Source organism: Drosophila bipectinata, chromosome 2R, assembly GCF_030179905.1.
Source record: "Drosophila bipectinata strain 14024-0381.07 chromosome 2R, DbipHiC1v2, whole genome shotgun sequence".
Taxonomy (NCBI): Eukaryota; Metazoa; Arthropoda; class Insecta; order Diptera; family Drosophilidae; genus Drosophila; species Drosophila bipectinata.
Window position 1 is genome coordinate 7,271,760 of NC_091737.1, and position 20,502 is coordinate 7,292,261.

Genomic DNA, 20,502 nt, shown 5'->3' on the forward strand with positions numbered 1-20,502 from the left:
CCATTTCCGATCGTTCAGTTATATGACAGCTATAGGATATAGTCGGCCGATCCTAATGAAATTTTGTAGGTCGGATTAACTGACCAAAAATAGAATGTGTACCAAGTTCCAGCTTTCTATCTTAAAAAACACGAAAGTTGGGACATTTCCGATCGTTCAGTTATATGGTAGCTATAAGATATAGTCGGCCGATCCATATGAAATTTGGCATGTCGTATTATTTTGCCAAAAATAGCTCTCATGTCAATTTTTAGCCCTCTAACTCTAAAAACACCAAAGTTATACCATTTCCGATCAATCAGTTATATGGCAGCTATAGGATATAGTCGGCCGATCCCGGCCGTTCCGACTTATATACTGCGTGCAAAGGAAAGAAGGGTGTGTGCAAAGTTTCAAGTCGATAGCTTTAAAACTGAGAGACTAGTTTGCGTAGAAGCAGACAGACGGACAGACAGACAGACAGACAGACGGACAGACGGACAGACGGACATGCTCATATCAACTCAGGAGGTGATCCTGATGAAGAATATATATACTTTATAGGGTCGGAGATGTCTCTTTCACTGCGTTGCACACTTTTGGACAAAATTATAATACCCTCTGCAAGGGTATAAAAAGGGAAGTCAACCCCAAAACGAAAGGTCGATTGCTTCAGAAAAAAAAAAATATTGAATTGGAAAATAAAAAGAAAATCAGGCTCCATTCGAAGAAAAAGACAAAATGACAATTTTATTCATATGTGTATAATTTGATATGTGAATTTTATTCATATTTTGCATCAAATTCTACGATTTCTAAGTAATCAAGGTTTTCTAATAATACATTTTATAATATTGCGAGTTCACCCTAAAAACCTCAAGTCAATCCTAAATCTTAAAGTCGATTGCTTCAGAAAAAAAAAAATATTGAATTGGAAAATAAAAAGAAAATCAGGCTCCATTCGAAGAAAATGATAAAAATGACGATTGCTTCAAAAAAAAAAAAATATTGAATTGGAAAATAAAAAGAACATCAGGCTCCATTCGAAGAAAATGATAAAAATGACGATTGCTTCAAAAAAAAAAAATATTGAATTGGAAAATAAAAAGAAAATCGGGCTCCATTCGAAGAAAATGATAAAAATGACGATTGCTTCAGAAAAAAAAAAAATATTGAATTGGAAAATAAAAAGAAAATCAGGCTCCATTCGAAGAAAATGACAATTTTATTCATATGTGTATAATTTGATATGTGAAGTGAAAAAAAGTGAAGTGATTCCGGAGACTTTACGTCGATTGCTTCAGAAAAAAAAATAAATATTGAATTGGAAAATAAAAAGAAAATCAGGCTCCATTCGAAGAAAATGACAAAATGACAATTTTGTTCATATTTTTATAATTTTATATGTGAGATTTATTCATATTTTCCATCAAATTCTAAGATTTCTAAGTAATCAAGTTTTTCTAATAATACATTTTATAATATTATGAGTTCACCCGAAATATTAAGATGGAGAATTTTTAGCTTTATTTCCATTGAATTCTTTATTTTAATTGGAAATTTTTTATAGGGAAAGAGATTTTTTTTTATAATTAATTTAACATTAACTTTATAGTCTTCAATTAAACTATTAGTAATCACTTGGGTAATATTTCTATTATTTGAAATTATTCATTTGAATATTATTATTTTTATTTATTATTTATTATATATTATACATTTTTTTACAGTCTTTGAGTTTTGAACCTTGAGCTTGCAATTCCTCAAGAATCTTCTACAGAATAGCTTCCTTTTTTTCCTAGAGCCTTCACCCTTAGTAGACCTACTATTTTAGCCGCTGTTGTAGCTATGTAACTAGCATTGGCTATCTCAGTTGCAGTTCTAGTTGCAGTTTTGGTTGACGTGTAATTTCACAACGAAGCCCTTCAATGGATGCCCACTCACACAAGTACACACCCATCAAGCAACTCAAAGGTAGAGAGAGCTAGCCCCTAGAATTATCCACGTGCATATGTCCATGTAGGCACTTGTATATATTATATTATAAATGTATATACATGCATTTCTAAGTACATAACCAGCGACAGGTGTTGGATTTTTACAACCTGCACCGCCCTTTCAGACGAGTCATGGAATGCGTTGACATTCGCCTCGACTAAACCGCCTCCCAGCGTCAAACTCTATCAAAAATCGAACGATTAATCAGTAATTGTAGTACCGATTGCCCACAAATTAGCACTATTAGGAGTAAGACCTCTATTAAGGAGGCAGGCGGCACACCTTCCAAATTTGATGTGTCGATTGATTGATAATCCCAATCATTAGGTTGAATGCATTTGTTTTCTAATTATAATTAAGAGGCACGCGATTCAGACACATTCTATATAAATAATTAAATTATACAAACGTACCAAATAGTTGAATTAACAAACGTCTAATAACAAAAATTCAGATTAGACACTAATATGGTGGAACTATATTCTTCAAGTCTACAGAATTAAAACTATTCTTCAATACGGGTTTAAAACTGTTAAGAATAATAACATTTTTTGTTGTTGTTCAAAAAAATAAAGTGGGAACTAATATTTGTAACAAATATTAGTTAGTTAACCAATAACCAATTTTGCAGAAAATGTGCCTTAAGATGTTTTTGATTTTATAATGCCTTCGATAAAGATAATGACGTCAAAAATTAAGAAGATGAAAAAATATAAAAAATAATTATATTGGAAAATAAAAAAAAAATCAGGATTCATTCGAAAAAAAATTACAAAATGACAATTTTACACATATGTGAATAATTTTATTCAATTATCCACAAATATACTCCTCCAATAAAATATTAAATTGGAAAATAAAAAGAAAATCAGGTCCATTCGAAGAAAATGACAATTTTATTCGTATTTTATAAATTATTCATATTATATGAACAATTCATATTATATGAAAACTGAAGTCAATCCTGAAACTTAAAGTCGATTGCTTCAGAAAAAGAAATATTGAATTGGAAAATAAAAAGAAAATCAGGTTCATTCGAAGAAAATGACAATTTTATTCATATTTTAGTTATTATTCATATTATATGACTAATTTGTTCCCCAAAATACAATTTCTAATATAATCCATGGATGCCGAGTCAACTGCTTCAGAACAAAATTATTATATTGGAAAATAAAAAACAAAATCAGGATCCATTCGAAAAAAAATTACAAAATGACAATTTTATTAATATGTGAAAAGTTTTATTTGTGAATTTTATTCATATTTTCCACCACAGGCCGGGTTTTACCTTGAAACCTTAAGTCAATTGCTTCAGAAAAAAAAATATTAAATTGGAAAATAAAAAGAAAACCAGGATCCATTCGAAGAAAACGACAGTTTTGTTCATATTTTATAAACCATTCATATTATATGAATAATTTTGTCCCCAAAATATAATTTCAAAAAAATACCGAGTCAATTGCTTCAGAAAAAAAAATATTAAATTCGAAAATAAAAAGAAAATCAGGCTCCATTCGAAGAAAATGACAAAATGACAATTTTATTCGTATGTGTATAATTTTATATGTGAATTTTGTTCATATTTTCCATCAAATTCTACGATTTCTAAGTAATCAAGTTTTTCTAATAATACATTTTATAATATTGCGAGTTCACCCTGAAAACCTCAAGTCAATCCTAATACTTTAAGTCGATTGCTTCAGAAAAAAAAAAAAATATTGAATTGGAAAATAAAAAGAAAATCAGGCTCCATTCGAAGAAAATGATAAAAATGACGAATACTTCAAAAAAAAAAAAAATATTGAATTGGAAAATAAAAAGAAAATCAGGCTCCATTCGAAGAAAATGACAAAATGACAATTTTATTCATATGTGTATAATTTGATATGAGAAGTGAAAAAAAGTGAAGTGATTCCTGAGACTTTACGTCGATTGCTTCAGAAAAAAAAATATTGAATTGGAAAATAAAAAGAAAATCAGGTTCCATTAAAAAGAAAAAATTACAAAATGACAATTTTATTCATATGTGAATAATTTAATTTAATTACCCACCTCCTCCAAATATTTTCCTCCAACCAAATATTAAATTGGGAAATAAAAAGAAAATCATGATCCATTCGAAGAAAATGACAATTTTATTCATATTTTATAAATTATTCATATATAACTCCTCGTATTATGGATCCATGCATGCGGAGTCAACTGTTTCAGAAAAAAAATAATTATACTGGAAAATAAAAAGAAAATCAGGATCCATTCAAGAAAATAACAATTTTATTCATATGTGAATAAAATAAAAAAATAAATATAATAAAATAGAACTTGAACCGAAAATTATGACTGTTCACTGTTGACGCTCAGTGAAGAGTGAAAGTTCGAAATCGAAATGAGGCTTTTTATACTGTTCCCCGAAATAAAAAGATGGGTTGCATGTTCTCAAGTCTATAATACCAAAATTTAATTACATAATGGCCACATTAATTTATGGTGTGTTACGACTTTTCATGTTTGATTATCTTATCGATAATTCCTATCGGGATTTTAGTATCGCGGACCTATCGGCGACTTTGACTTTTTTTTAAAAAACGGAAAGATTTTCAGAATAAAACAACAGAGCTAAATAGCACATTTCAAATTTGGCTCAAAGATCCGCCTTAAAAACGAAATAAAAGCTAACTAATCAAAGTTAAGATCGAATATATGTGTATCTAAAATAAATTTTCGGAAAAAAGAGTTAAGAATCTATGAAAAAAAGCTATAGATCACTATAAGAATCACTAGATTTGGGACTTTTGACAACTATTTTCAATGGCAGCTATTGGATAAAGTCGGTTGTTCCATATGACATTTTTTAAGTTGACCAAAAATCGAATTTTTGAAGTCTATAGTTTAGGACAAGGATAGGACAAAGAGAAGGACATGCTAATATCGAGGTGATGCTGATCAAGAAAATATATATGTATACTTTATAGGGTCGAAGAGGTTGGGTTCAAAATAATCAGAGGTGCTGCAGAAAACACTAGTTTTCACTAATGATAACACTAGATGTACATAATTTCAAATCACTGAAAAGTGTTCGTCCTGCCACAGAATATCAAGTGATTTAGCCTAGATCAGAACCATTGGGGCCTAAGTTGAAAAAGCTGTCATATACTACATCTGCAAGGGAATAAAATAACTGTAGGTGACGAACCGCATGATTTGGAATGCCCGAGGAGTTCTATAGAAACAATCTCCGTAGCTTAGGTCTAAATATTTGGATTAGTAATGGACATTTTCCTACGAAAGTTTCAGAAACAATTTTTTAAATTGGTATCCTTGATTTACTAAGTTTAGAATGCAATCTTCAAGAATTACTTTTAAGAACAATGAAAAATCTTTTGTTTTATTTTTTTCCCTCTTTTTTTTGAATATTTAACAAATGGTGTCATAATAATAGCAGTCACTGTGCTGTGGACTATGGTTAGCATCTCATTTTTAACAAAAAAGTTCAGTTGCTAAAGCAAATCTCCGAATTCCATTACCATATGCGGGCAGATGTGTCATGCAGGTGTCGCCGCACCCCTCACTTCGCCGCCCCTACCTGCTTTCCCCATATTTTTCTTCACTCTTTTTTTGTGCCTTCCTACCTTGGCTATGACAGTGCTTGGCCAAGCTGAAGAGAGTTGGCCAAATTGCACTTGAAATTTAATTGTGGATTTAATTAAATTGCTTCAGAGCTGGCTTTTATGTTTCTTTTGAAATTAAAAGTGATTAATTCTTTTGTTTACAAAATAATTGCAACAAACTGATTTGCCTTTTGACCAATAAAAACCTTTGCTTGGCAGTAAAATTAAGCCATTTATAGCCATGTTGAATATTAAGCTCATAAGCAGCTCTAAATCCTTCCAAAATCCTTGTTACAAGCATATGTACATATGTCGGTTTTACGTACTCCCCCTTGGAACCCCTCATTCGACCGCCAACTCTCATCCCGCCAAGAAAAGCTCACTTGGCAACACGCAAAGTAAAAGTAAAAGACAACGCGAAATATGTTGAAAGAAGGAACAAAAAAAAATCCAAGCCTACTTCATGGCGCTCTTCCGTGGTCTTTCGCCTGCGCTCTCTCATCGCAAAGCACCCGTTCTTTCTCTCCCTCTGTATTGTGTTCTCGGGCTTTCCGGCTCTCCTTGGCACGATTTCGGCTCGTGTGGATCTCGTGCTCTCTCTCGTGTCACTCCCACAAAACGGCTGGGGGAGGGAGCGAGGGCCGCTACATGCATTTATCCCTTCGATCTGGGCCCAGTTTTTTTTTTTTTGTTGCTGTTGCTTTTGTTGTTGCCTTGTTCCGTTGTTCTTGTGTGGAATGTGGAAAAACGGGAACGACGAGGCGCTCTCGTTTAATGTTATTAGGGTAGTTTTTCTGTGTAGCACTTTGGCCCTGAAGCTCTATTTGCCTCAATCGATGTCGCCTTCCCTCCCCCCCCAGGCGGCCCGTACCGCCCTAGACAGCCGCCTACCTACCACCCCCTGTGGAAATGTGTACATACATATATGCTTAGGGTGGAAATTGTGTCGGCATCGGCGGGGATCATCATCAACTACTACTAATACAGCTACATCATCATCATCGGTGTACTGTGAACCGAAATAAACCAAACCAGACGAACTTTTAGGTTTTTTTTGTTGTTTAGGGTTTCACCATTTTGCTATTGCTTAGCTGTTGTTGTTGTTGGTTTTGGTGTTGTTGCTGTGGGCCGACATGACAACGTGAAATTTACTTTATTGTCTGTCCGTGTATTCCATTTCAAAGCATTACTTTTCGCTGATGCGCCCTCGGGGCGAATCGGTGAAGCGCCCACACCCATCTCCATAAATGTATGAGCACCCCACACATACTTATGACCATACAGTCCAACTTTCCTAAGATAACCCCTCTTTCAATACTCAATGTTTTTTAGAAAAATTAACCTAAAAGAGAAGAGATTTCCAGTCTAGGATCTAGGATTCTTAATACATCTAATACTTTCCGAGTTTATTCTACACCTTTTCCGATTCGGGTTCTCAAAGCTTACGCTATGGAAACCCCACTGTATATGGCTACCTTTGTATCCCGTCATGGGATCGTCAAAAAGCTCAACATCAAAATGATTTTTAAAACATTGCCTTTTTTTTTGTTGTTTTTCGCATGCAACTTTCTATGTGTGTATAAATCTTTTTTAAATGTAATTAACTTTTATTCGTAGCTTTGTTTTTTTTCTCTCATTTTTTTTGCTGCCATAACAATTGCAAAAAACTTGATTTTCGGCTTGTACGAAAATAAGTGCTTACGATAACTGTGTTTCATCAAACAACCGCAGCAGCAAAGCATTACCCGACCGACTCCACTCGCCATTTGGAAACTATAATTGCGCTTCTTAATAATCTGCACATTATTAGGTAGAAAACGTCATCGCAAAAAACTCAGGGGGTATATTTAATTAGAAGTGATTACATTTAGATAGCAAACTACCTTTAATAAAGTTTTTTTGTAAGAAAATAACAAAGTTTTATTATAAAATTAGAATGGGTTATGATTTATTAGAATGCATATTGGATTTTATACATTTTCTTATGTATTGCCTTATTAAATTATACACCATCCTTAGAATATTATCCTAATAACCCCAAAGGTAGGATCCTTTGTAGCTCAAAGGTTAAACCACAGAAAGTTATCAAGATAGGAATCTTTGTTTCTGAGATACAGTTCTCAAAAGTGAAAAATAGGTTGAAAAGATTTTTCGAGTTTCGCGAACTTATCTTAGACCTATCTTGGTCTTTCATAGTTTATCGAGATAAAATTTACCACTACTTGAAGAAAGTACATTTCGAAAATTATTACTATCCAAATTTTTCTCCAAATTCGTGTTTAATATCCTAACAATACACACAATACATTTTTATTCAATATATTTAATGTTCCTAATAAAATCTGTCAAGGAGGACAGTACTTTTTTTTGACAATGTTTGCCGGAAATGACGTCACAATGTCATATTGTCAAAGAAAATGTCAAGAAGCGTGTCACAGCGTTTCTAATATTTTTATACAAAAATGGTATGAATCTCTTATTAATCATCCATAAAACAAGAAATATAAGCTAAGAATTAACTTTTAGGATTTTAAAGCATTTTGACCCTCTAATTTAAAAAACGAACAAACAAAATATACTACATTTTTTTTACATTTTGAGCAAATTGTTGCTTTTTTGGGCAAGAAAATATTGGCTGAGATCTGACAAATAACCTTTTGAAAGATCAAAGGCCCAAAACTCGTTTTAAAACCTTTTTCCCCGAGATAAAGTGAAAATTAAAGCCGCACCCGCTTGAGCTGAGATTCGAGTCTGGAAAGTTACCGAAATTTTTGAGCAAATTCCATATGAGTAACCGCAACTTAAGTTTGAGTTTCCCCTGGAAGTTTTCGCGAAATTAGCCAAGTTAACATGCGAATGAGTCACCTGTGCGAGCGGGACAGCGATAAATGATGCATGAGTATGTTTTTGTTGTTGATTTTGATGGGTTTTTACCTTGCCCCCCCGCTGCTCACCGTCTCCTGCCTGCCCCGCCGCCGCCTATCCCTTCTCCGTTTTCTCCTTCGACAGAATGGCGAACACAGCTGTTCCATAAAAATTCCTTTTTTCGCGTTTAATTTTAGCCTCAGAAATTGCACGAGGAAAACAAAAAAAAAAGAAGGAAAACAACAAAAAGAAATGTGCAAGAACAAAAAATGTTTATTTTTGTATTGTGCTCGAAACTCATTTACATCCAAACTCACACAGACACACACTGACGTGCAATACCCATACACTTGCAACCTGAGAGCGCCAAACAGGACAAGAAGCAGCGAAGAAGAGCCTAAAAGGAAGCGGGCAAAATGCGTGGGACGCCAACTCTACACCCCTGGGCACTTTCGTAGGACTAACCTTGATGGAGCTACTTCCCAGCATACGACGTGCGAGTGGGGAGTATCAGTACACTGGGAGCTCAACTTGAAATATTTGTTTTTCAGTCAAAATAAATGATTTTGCTTCAGCTCTCAACTGCAAGATAAGATCAGCACTTTTCTATTCCTATATTTTTGAAATTAAAATGAAACATGAATTCGCCATATTTAAACATGGAAAAACCACAATAAAACATGGAATTACCAAAAAATTACATACTTTAATTAGATAGTAACATATGTATGTATGTACAATCTGTATATATACATATGGAATATTTATTATTTATTATTATTATTAACAATGATCTGTTATTCTAGGTTATTATAACTAAAAGTAAAGACAAATTAAGATAAAAGAGTTTCCATGATTTTAAGTTTAATTACATCTAAGGGTAGTTCTAGGGGAATAACATCTAAGGAAATGTTAAAACCATATTTATTAAAATAAGGAATCCTATCTTTATATGTTTAAAGGTGATTAAAAAGTGATTTAATTGTTAGTAAAATAAATAAGAGTTAAATCTTTATGATCGGATCAGATAGATGGTTATCTTGTGGTTACAAACAGCAAATAAAGGAAAATTTATTTTCTTCAGTTGTATATGAGTTGTACAAGCAATAAGACTTAGTCCTAAAATCCTTACAAATATGTACCTTCAAAATTTTTGATTTTTTTTTAATATTTGGTTGTTTTTTCTAGTAATTAGTGGTCAGAACAACCCCAACTTTGAAAGCCCTGGTGTTCCTGGTGCGACTTATGGTTTCTCCTAAGTCTTACTCCTCAAAAATATCATAAAAACTTGTACTTTATGTTGGTTTTTTAATAAAATCATTTAAAATTTTAAATATGGAAGTTTGGTAAAGTAACTCATAGGATCTACATATGTACATATAAATAGCCTTGGTTGAACTTAAATCTGCTTTTTTCATAAGTTATTATTCTAAAACTGCAACTTATTTTATTTCTAAAACAGAATAGTTATTAAAATACCGTTTGGTCTTTAACTAACTTGTTACATGGATATTTTGTAAATTTTAGGTAACTCAACACTGATTGGTAATGAAGATGTCAATTAAAGGATTACATATATAAACATAATTAAGCATGTATTTTGAAAATTTACTGCTCCGTGTTTTCTAAATAATTATTTAAATGAATTAGTTAGAGAGTAATCTTATTATGATGATCAACAGGTTAGAACCTATAGATCTATCGAGTTCTTATGACCTCTTAGTTTAAAAATAATCTCCATCTCATTTTACAGATCATTATAACTATAGTTCTGTAGATCCATTTTTTTGGGTATCTTAGTATCGATCCGTTTTCGAAAATTCCCACCATGTTCGGGTTTCGCACACCCCTGGGGCTCCCCTCCGGCAAAATAAACACGAACGCGAATGCAAATGGGAAATGCAAAGCCAGCGGGCAACATGGCCACGAATTCTATAGAGAACCCACAAGACCACGTAGTATGCACTCAGTGGCATATCCATACATCCGACATCCATCCCATACATCCAAACCCATCCATGAATACATACAAGTACCTCCGTTCCATCCAAAAACGAGAAAACGAGCATTTATGGCCCAGAAGAGCAGATGTGCGGCGTTGGGCTCCCTCGCCCGATCTCCACCCCATTCCCCCAACCCTTCGCCTTGGGTTTTCCCATTTTATGCGCCCCTCCAGTTCTGTTTCTGTTTTTGTTCTCCATTAATCTGTTTTTCGTGTGTGCTCTACACATACAAACATACATTTTTTTTTGGTTTTTTGTTGTGTTTTTTTTGCATGCTCATGTTCATTTCCTTTTGTCAATTGAATTTAATGGAGTTGAGTGGCGGACTGCTTTCCAGTGGCGGCCTGTATGGGTGAGAGAGTGTGTACCGTAAATGTGAGCATATGTATGTATTCCAAGGGTGGAACAGAATTGATCGATCAAGTTGATCAGGGAAGCGTGCAACGATCTCGTGTGCATAATAAACGGCCCTCCTCGGTTAGGGGTAGTTTTCCTCGTCGGAGCCCATGATCCCATCCTTACTTATTTTTTTTCCAACTTGGATCTGCAGCTGTTGTGTTTTTCAGTCGGTCTGGGAGGGGAGGAAAAATCCTGAATGCAGCACGAGCAACCCTTGGGGATCCCTGATCCGGATCCTGATCTTACCAGCTGGATCCAAAATTCACTCGCTCGGGACAATGCACCTCTTTCCATACTTCCATAGTGCACTGTGTATTTGTTCCTTGGACTGGAAATATTTAAAATTCTACAATTGTAAGATGGTTAGAGAGGGTTAAAATACAAAGGTTTAAAAAAAGGCACGAGCCATATGCATAAGGAGCTTTAGTTTTAATATCTAATTGGTCTATTATTATGCATAAACAATATTTTGTTACACTTTCTATGAAATCCCTATTATTCACTTAAGAAGGTCAAAATGAAACCTTTTGGGGGTGTATACATGGATGCTTATAACCCTTTTTGACCTTGTAGATGGGCTCATGTCTTATGAAAAGGGTTTATGAAAATTACCTTATTAAAATGATGAACCTTTTAAAATTTAAATGAAAAAGAATTAAAAAACAACTCATCTTATAAAAGCATACAACCCGTAATCTCAAAATTTAAGCAAAAAGGCTCAAATTACTATTTTAAAAAACAAAACACGTATATTCTTGAGATCCTTCACAGAATTGCTAAAATGGAGCAGTTCTTTTTAAATAAAATCGAATTAAAAACAAATGCTTTAAATTTTAAAAATATTCAAGAAAAAAAAACCCAACTTTTTTTATGGATATTTTATGGGGGAAGGTACATAAAACAAACATATATTGAGTCTACCGATATTGATAACCTTCCAATATTTATTTCTTACGACTTATACACTTGCCACAATAAGTACATATGCGTACAAAAATGTTCCACATGTTTGGTGTAAAAATACTGTGTGAGTATATATATTATTATTTGTATTAATTGTATTTGTATTATTGTATTATTATTATTGTATTGTATTATTATTATTTGTATATATTAATATTATTTGTACTAAATGTACCAGTACAAATAATATTAATATATTACAAATTAATATACTTATTAAGCTTTTATTTACAGGCATTTTCATACATCTACTTAATAAACTTTTAAAAATATAAAATATGGTCCCCATTTTCAACCAGAAAAAGGTTCCATACAAATATATATATGTATAATGCAACTGAAGCTTTCAAAAAATGATGATAAATAATAAGGTTTCTTAAAACAGATCCTTCAGGACAGAAGAATATAGTTACATATGTGCATATCAGGTTAAAGCAGCAAAAGAGATTTTCATGTCTCATGTCGAAAATATATCCTTATTCAATGGATAAATTATAAAGCATTTATTAGGACTTACAAAACTTTTAATGATATTTGCATTATAAAGCATTTATTAGGACTTACAAAACTTTTAATGTTGGAAATGTTATCACTCTGTGGATTTAACAAATTATATTAAGGAAATCTGCAATGGAAATGGGAAAAACTAAACATTTGTTGGATGTTATTGTGTATTTTTATTTGCAAGGAAGTTATTCTGCAATAAATATTTGGAAATTCCAATCTATTCCCCTTTAGATCTTATCCAAGAACCCTCTTTTTAATTTCAGAATACATTCTAAAAACTATGTTACAAAAAAATGTGAAATCTTGATTAGAAATTTCGAAATGAAATTGTTGCCAAAATTTGAGAATCGGAAACCCAAACAATGCAAATTTTATCAAAGTCCATCTAGTGATTTGCAGAACCCACTCCCTCTTGATGTTGGAAGTTGAAAACTCTCTCATCATTTCGCTATCCATTTCAAGGACAAAGGCTAGAGTTCAGTTTCTCAGTGCAGGGGTTGCATTTGAAAACTCCTTTTTGTGTTTCTTGTTTTTTTTTTTTCGTATTTTTTTTTTTGCAAAGTGCAAAGTCCCCTGTGAGATCGCAGCTGGCGTTTGCATGGAAACCCAAATGGGGGGACTGCTCGGGCTACGAGGACCTGGGACCAACCCTTGGCAGGATCTCCGAGTACATGTCGAGTGCGTCTGTATGTGTGTGTGTGTCCAATTCCACCCCGAGAACTGGCACCGCGGCACCACCCTCACACCCTCCAGCCCACCTAGCCGGAATATCCGAGTATGCGACCACCCGCCGCCGTCTGTTCGTGATCTGGCTGTCGCTCCACGCTCCCAGCTAGGGTTTAGGGGTTGGTTTTCGTCCTTGTCATCGGCAAGAGCGGCAAAAGCTCTGTCGGCTGCTCCGACCATGCGAGCTGCGAGCAACCCCCCAGTGGAAAAGGCAGGGCACAGCGGCAGGGTGGAGGAGGGGGCAGGGCCACATCCGGCCGATGGAAATGAAAATGGCAAAGGAGGGGGGTGGGAGGACGATGGAGGGTTGCAACTGTGCGGTCAGAGGGGATCATGCTTGGCTGCCGCTCAGAGCCTGTCGTTGCCAGACGACCGACCGCCACCCTCCCAGGACGTCGGACACGGTCTCCTCCCACCCCCCGCGGCATCTGTTGTATCTGCTCCCTCCCCAGCCACCCGCCGCCCTCTGCCCTCTGCCCGCCACCCCTCGCAGCGAGTCCTTGTTCTCGAGGGCTCAGAGGGCATTAGTGAACTTTCCCAGGACCGAAAGCAGGACACAGGGGAGCGAATTTCGGCTCTACTTCCACTTTCCCAATCCAAGTTCCAATAACTACGCCATTTATTCGCATTAATCTCAGGCGGTCACAGGAACTGGGATTACAATGTCCCTTCTAAATATTGCAAAAATATTGAATGGAATATTGAAAATACGAAGAAAATCCTTTAAGACTTTCGTTCAAAGGTATTTCCCTGCCATTGTTACTCATTTACTTGGAAAATTTATTATTATTAGAAAATTAATGGAGTTTGATTAGATCCTTTATTAATAGCCTCTTTGAGGGGAGAGATACCTGTAAGAGAAACTTTACATTATTACATCATAAGTCGTTTAGAAACCTTCTAGAGAACTAAATCTAGATACGTCCACATACGATCGCATTTTTATGATTTTACCCAATTCTATAGCTTTTAATAGAAAAGTAAAGATTCAATATTGATTGAAATGTTCTTATTAAACAATAAACGGTTAAACGATTTAATAATTTAACATAAACTTTAAAAGTAATAAGCAATAAACTAAAAATAAAATACCGACAAAAGTGAACATATGGACATACAGACATACGAACGTATCAAGAAACACGACACTATTAAAAATCCATTTTAAAAATTTTTTCAACCAAATGAACAATGAATGCATATGAATGAATGAATGTTCCAAATGTTTGCTGAATAAAGCCATAAAGTAATTCTAAAATCTATCAAATAAGATTCGAAAAATTTAAGAAAATTACAGAATTTTTAAACCAAAAAAGTTTGAAACTTGGATCAGGTCTTATACAGTGTCTTACAGCTTATTTGACCCATCTCGTATATTCAAATTTAAGTGAGAATAACTTTTCAACTAAAGCAGATATTCAAAATATAAAAACGCAGGTTTTTAAGTTTGTATTATAGGAATAACTACGAATTTTAATTTTATTAAAATAACAACAGGTTTTTAGAGGTGCAGAAACATCGATGTTTGGACACATAGATGTTTTTCAATCATCGATGATAAAACATCGATGTTTATAAAAATTTAAGTAAAAATTTTTAAAATTATTGAGATACAAATTCATGGTTGTATTAAAAATGAAAAACAAAATATTTATTGTTATTGTGCAACAGTCAAAAAATGGTGGTTTTTGTTAATAAACACAAGCTTATCATCAATATTGGGCTTCAGGCAAGTCCTGAAGAAATTAATTTATTTTTTTTTTGGTAAGAAATTATAGAAATTAAGAAAGAAATTAGGAAATTCTTTGCCCAGCTTTGCTAAAGGCCCTTTTTGACTCGCAGAAAGGTACCTTTCCTTAGGTTTTCCTCTTGAAAGTGACATTACAAAAACATCGATGTTCAAAGAGAAACATCAATGATTTCGAAAATTTGAAATATATCGATGTTTTTATCGATATTTTCGCAACTCTACAGGTTTTAGGTTTAATGTGATTCAACTAAAAAGAAAAATACTCCAGTTTTCTATGTCACATTACAATGAAAATTTTTTCATGTTTCATATATTCATAAATTTATATATTTTATCTTTAAAATATATTTTTGACCAGCAAATAAAACAAAAATTAGTAGAACAAAAATTATTATTTTATAAACAAAAAGGTATTTAATCGCTTTTTTTATAAAAAATTTAATAACAAATTCATCAATAAATTCATTTCATAAAAATCATGGTTTCGAGAAAACGGCATTCAAAAAATTACACAAAACGGATTTTTTTAAAATCTCATTGAAAGTCGAAACACGCTTTTATTACATTTTTTTTAATATTTAAATTTTTGAAAACCTAATTATCATAAAGATATTGTGGTTTTTTATGAAATCTTAATTATGTTCTTTTCATCAAGGAAACTTGATGATTCTGACGATAGATATTAAAATTCAGAACTGTAACCAGACACGGGGAATAATTAATGAAGTTATTACCTATTTTTTTATAAAAAAAATTTGACATGGTCATAAATAGATAAAAGAAAATTAGGCCGTGACATAAACTACAAAATAACCCTTTTTCCCAATAAAACAGTGCATTAAACACTATGAAGCAACTTTAACCCTTAAATGTGACATTATCATCTCACTCTAAGCAAACAGTAGGGTAATTCTTCAACGGGAGGTATGGAAGGCTACGTGACCCCTTGTGAGTGATTTTGAATGCAATTTTCGGATAGGGTAGGAAAATCGATAATCACGGCCGGATCGGAAATGGAAATGTGCGCAGTTGGCAATTCGACGCCGTCGCTCATGATGTTGGATGATGACGATAATAATGATGATGTTGGATGTTTCCAAAAAGGGGGAGTTTGCTGTCCAAGGTTTCCTTTCACTTGGATTAACTGGCTTTTGTTACCAATTTTGGGCTCTTCCTGCCTCTTTCTCTCGTCGTCTCTATCTTGGGCCATTGGTGACCCAAAAAGTAATGAGCAAAAGAAGAAAAGAATTACAGAAAAAAAGAAAAGAAATAAGCATAAATTTGCAAGCGAAAGAAAACCAGAAAGTTCCATTAACAACAAATATTTTTGGCAGCCTCAATTTTTGTGTTCTCTTCTTTTGTTGTTGTTGCTGTTATTGTTGTGAAGAAAACGATGGAAGGGCTGGGGGAAGCTGGCCAGGGGGGAATTGGCGATTGCGAGCGAGCATTCTTTGAAAAGCACAGCCCATCAATCACTCAAACCCACACACAGCCATACCAGCAGACGACACTCGCCAACTTGAAGAGAGTAACAAACAAGAGAGAGAGAGCATGCTAATTCCAATTCGAGTTCGAATGAAAACGAAGCTCAAAAATCGGTTCCAGAATTGGGGAGCTGCTGGAGCTGTGAAAAGAGCGGCGCAAAATCATAATGGAAATCAAAAATAGCAACTCAAGAAACTCAAACACCAATACCCACGCAACTCTAACGAAGTGTGTGCGAAGAAAAGCCACAAAAATGTGTTCACTTCGACACGAAAATTGTTGGGCAAAAGAAACGGGGAAAAAAAATTCAATTACATATTGACTTTTGTTTATTGTTGGCGGCTTTGAAATGGATTGGAATTTCTGGTGTCCGTGGTGTTGTGTGAAATCACGGACTCCAACTTGGTTGTTGTTGGAGGGGTGCGGCATAAATTTTCACTTTGCCAAAAACAACAACAACAATAGCAGTGGCTGGACTGGCGTAGAAGTGTTGCCAAAAATCCAAACACACACACACTCTTAATATTTCGAATGCCAAACGAGTTTTGGGACTCTGGTTCTCCGCTTCTTCTTCTGGCTTTCGGTGAGTATTTTCATCGTCATGCCAGAAAATAAGACGATAAAAAAAATTTCCAACTCTTATTGTTAATTTCTTCGAGCGCAGCTTTATTGTTGTTCTTGACTTTTTGTGTAATTATGGTCTTGTGGTTGCTTTTTTTTTCTCAAATCAGGTAATCATTTATATTTAAGCATCAAAATCAAGTTTTGGCATTTGCTAATGCAAGCCAGAAAAAAAATGCGAGAAAGAAAAGCTAATTTTGAACTCAGATGATGGTTTAATACCCTTGCTGTATTTTTTTGAAGAGTTTCAAACAGCGACTTACAACACTACGATATACATTACACGCAGGTTCGACTCCAAGACCCACCAAAAATATCGAAAAATATCGAGATTTTCTTATCGAAAATTATTTTTCTTATTTAAGAAATTATCTTTAAACTTTTAATTTTTGAAAAATAGGAATATTTTTACGATCACTCCTATGCTAGCTATAAAATACATTAGTCCCATCAGAAATCTGCAAGTAAAAAGCATAAAAAGCATAGAGAGAGATCCATAAAGGAACATGCTTCATTTTATTTCCCAAGTCGTCCTGTTTTAAGAAATCCAAACCTTTTAGAATCAGAAATTCTATTATCCGCTACAAACTTCAATACATATTGAACATACCCTAAAAGAGTATAAAAATGGGAAAGATTTATATGAACACTCGGTATGTCTGTGTGCCTGTACAATGACGATTTTATTAGAAAGTAGCAATTGCCAAAAACAAATAGATATGCAAAAAAAGAGTGGATCCATAAATTGAAAGTTAATCTCCACTGACACCTTTCTAGCACACCTCCCGGGAATTTTAATTGCCATGCTAAAAATATTTGTTTAGTAATGACATGACAGGTGGTGTCTTGTGAATTATGTTCTTAATCATTAACTAAATTTATGGAAAGTATAAGTTGCGATTAAGTGATGTAATGATATATTATAGCATTATATAATAAAGAGATTTAGGATATAATACGGGTACTTATTCTGAAAAGTTTGGGATTTTAAGAACAACAGCATATGATTTTTTAAACTTTCGTCTTTCTCGTCGCAACTTGACCGGAAGCCAGTGTTGGTAAATTCTTAATCCTATCGATTAGGCCCAAAAACCCACTAAAAAATCCTCCTTTCCTGCTAATTCCCAAATTTCCCATTCAATAAGCTTCAACACTTATTTTAAATAAAATTTTGAAGGATACTCCCCTAAGAAGAACCGAAGAAAAGCACTTGTGTTGAAAACACCCTAACACCCTAAAACACCGAAGGGAAACCCCCTAAACTAACAAGCAGTGACCAGAACCTGTAAGAAGACAAACTTTTAATAATTTTTGCGATCTTGTACACAAAACTCCATACATATTTTTGTTGAGTGCCACCAGCCGCCACATTTTCTTTGCCTTTTCATTTAGCACGACTTCCTTTCGCCACAACCCTTTCCCGGTTCGCAGTTTCTTCTGCCCCAACTCTCTCGCCCTCTCTCTCACTCTGCCATGGCAGTTGCAAAAAGCAATCAACTGTATCGTTTCTCGCAGCCATTGCGCTCGCCCGCTCGCACTCACTTGTTCTAGCGCCCGAGCGATCTTCGGGCTTTCGAATGCAGCAGAAAGAACAACAAAAGCAGAAACTTCGTGTTCTCACACAAACACACGCACACACTTGCAGGTTTTTGCTTTTTTTTTTTCGTTGACTTTTATTCTTTGCGCCTCGCGCTAAACTTTTTTGCAGCGATTTTTCAGAAACAAACGGCAACTCTCAGGAATAAAATCGTCGTCGCTCCGTTCGTTACGATTTCGGTTTCGTTGTTTCCAACCTTCCAACCAAACACCAACCCACCCACCCACAGCGCAAAAAACCAAACAAACAATTTGTTAGTAATTTTAAGGCAGCGCGCATTACATAAATTACAGTGCGGAATATGAGAAAGAAAACCGAATGTGAAACACTTGCCGAAAACCGAAACAAAAACAGTCAAGTGGAGTGCAGCGCCTGACATTCTGTTTTGAGTGAAAAATGCATAACTATAATTTATTGTAATTAAAGTCCAACTGCCGAGAGACAAAATAGATAATAGTGGGTTTCACTCGTGTTGCTGCTGTGTATGTGTGGGGCTGCTGCCGCCTCTCCTCCTAGGCGACAGAGGGAGAAAGGAAAAGCTTCTACGTGACCGAGTTGCAATGAAAACTCCGCTGGAAAGCCAGGTGAGTACGTGACGCTATGTCCGGGACATTGACGGATATCTCCGTCAATAGATCTGTGATGGGCTGAATTTATGTTCTGAGGGGCACTCCTAGAATCGTCTCCTCTGGATCAATTAGTGCTGGTTAGAGTCGTTTGGTGTGTAGAATTTCGCACAGGAATGTTAATTCCCAGCCGTGTGCTAAACCGTTAAAAATTAAGGTACATAATTTTACAAAATTAGAGAGTGCGAGTGTGAGTGCGAGTGTGGGGTGGGGAAAACGCCGTGTGCCGCGATGAAGTCATGCTGGAAGCCAAAAATAAATCAGCAGCGATCATAAAAGCGTTGGAGAGTGCACAAAATAATTTGCGCTTTTTAGTAGAAAATGCACTATCCCCCTCACGCTCGCACACACCAATGCAGCTAGCGCGGGTGGGAGGGAGCGCCAAAGAGCGGGATGGAGGGTGAGCGGGAGAGCTTGCTCGGCAACGGTAGTTTTTACCATTCGGCGTTCGGCTTTGGCGAACATTATGGCTTCGCCTGAGAAATAAAAATCGAGCAAGAAAAAGCAACAACACTCGATGGGAAACGAAAACCACAACAACAACTGCGAGTGATATTTTCGAACTCCGCCACACAGAAAACAGAGTTGCCAACATAGTGCCGAAGCATAATAGTTGATGTTGCAAGTTTTTTAAAACACGTTTGTTTGCGATCGCAGGGGTTGATATAGGGGTTAGTTTGTATTATTTAAATAGCATTTGCCTGAAATAAATTGCCTCCCCAATTGAGCTTGGCAATGGTCGATCTGGCCCCAGTTGCCAACCCTGGCTGGCAACTCTGCGCGGCAAGCATACAAAGCACAACACACACACACACACACATTGAGACGAAAGCACCCGATGAAGAGGGAGAGACAAACAGACGACGTCAACTCGCACTCACACTCTTCGAACTCGCTCGCTCGTTTCATTTTGTGTTTTCCGTTCGGCAGTCGCTTCGCCTTCCATTTTTCGCTTCAGCGTGCGCTTTCCGTGCGCCATCGTTCAGTCGTCAGTTTTTCTTCAGTGGCTCCGCGCGTCCGACATTTCTGTGGTGCGTCGCTGCTGCTCTTTCTGCTTAGCTCTCCGCAGCAGGAAAGGAAAATACATACACATACACATCGACGTCCATACAGTAAAAATAAATTCAACTTTATTGCTTTTCCCCGTCGCGTTATCGTGTGTGTGTGTGTGTTGTACATGTGTGTATATATATATATGCCTTGGAAAAGCAACACCAAAATTTGATATGTGCAAAGTTTGACGACTACGTGCTGCCTGTGATTCTATTTCGGTGTGTATATTAAATTAATAAAAAAAAAGAACTGAAAACCTCTAATTAGTAAAATAGTAATATTATTAAAATATCTGCGACACTGCAACGAACTGTACTTT

The 20,502-nt window shown here is 35.2% G+C and overlaps 1 protein-coding gene across 20 annotated transcripts in view; it reads left to right on the forward strand.

Moving 5' to 3' along the window:
- Window positions 1–18,628: 18,628 nt before the first annotated feature.
- Window positions 18,629–20,502, forward strand: part of lola (longitudinals lacking) — a 62,528-nt gene continuing 60,654 nt past the window's right edge. For 7 of the 20 annotated variants that reach the window (XM_017251217.3, XM_017251218.3, XM_070279128.1 and 4 more), the window contains exon 1: window positions 20,101–20,401. The gene's annotated coding sequence lies outside the window, so the exon portion shown is untranslated. Of the gene's footprint in view, window positions 19,089–20,098; window positions 20,402–20,502 lie in introns of those variants that run through there. The other 13 variants (XM_017251205.2, XM_017251207.2, XM_043210435.2 and 10 more) reach the window with 3 other exon arrangements.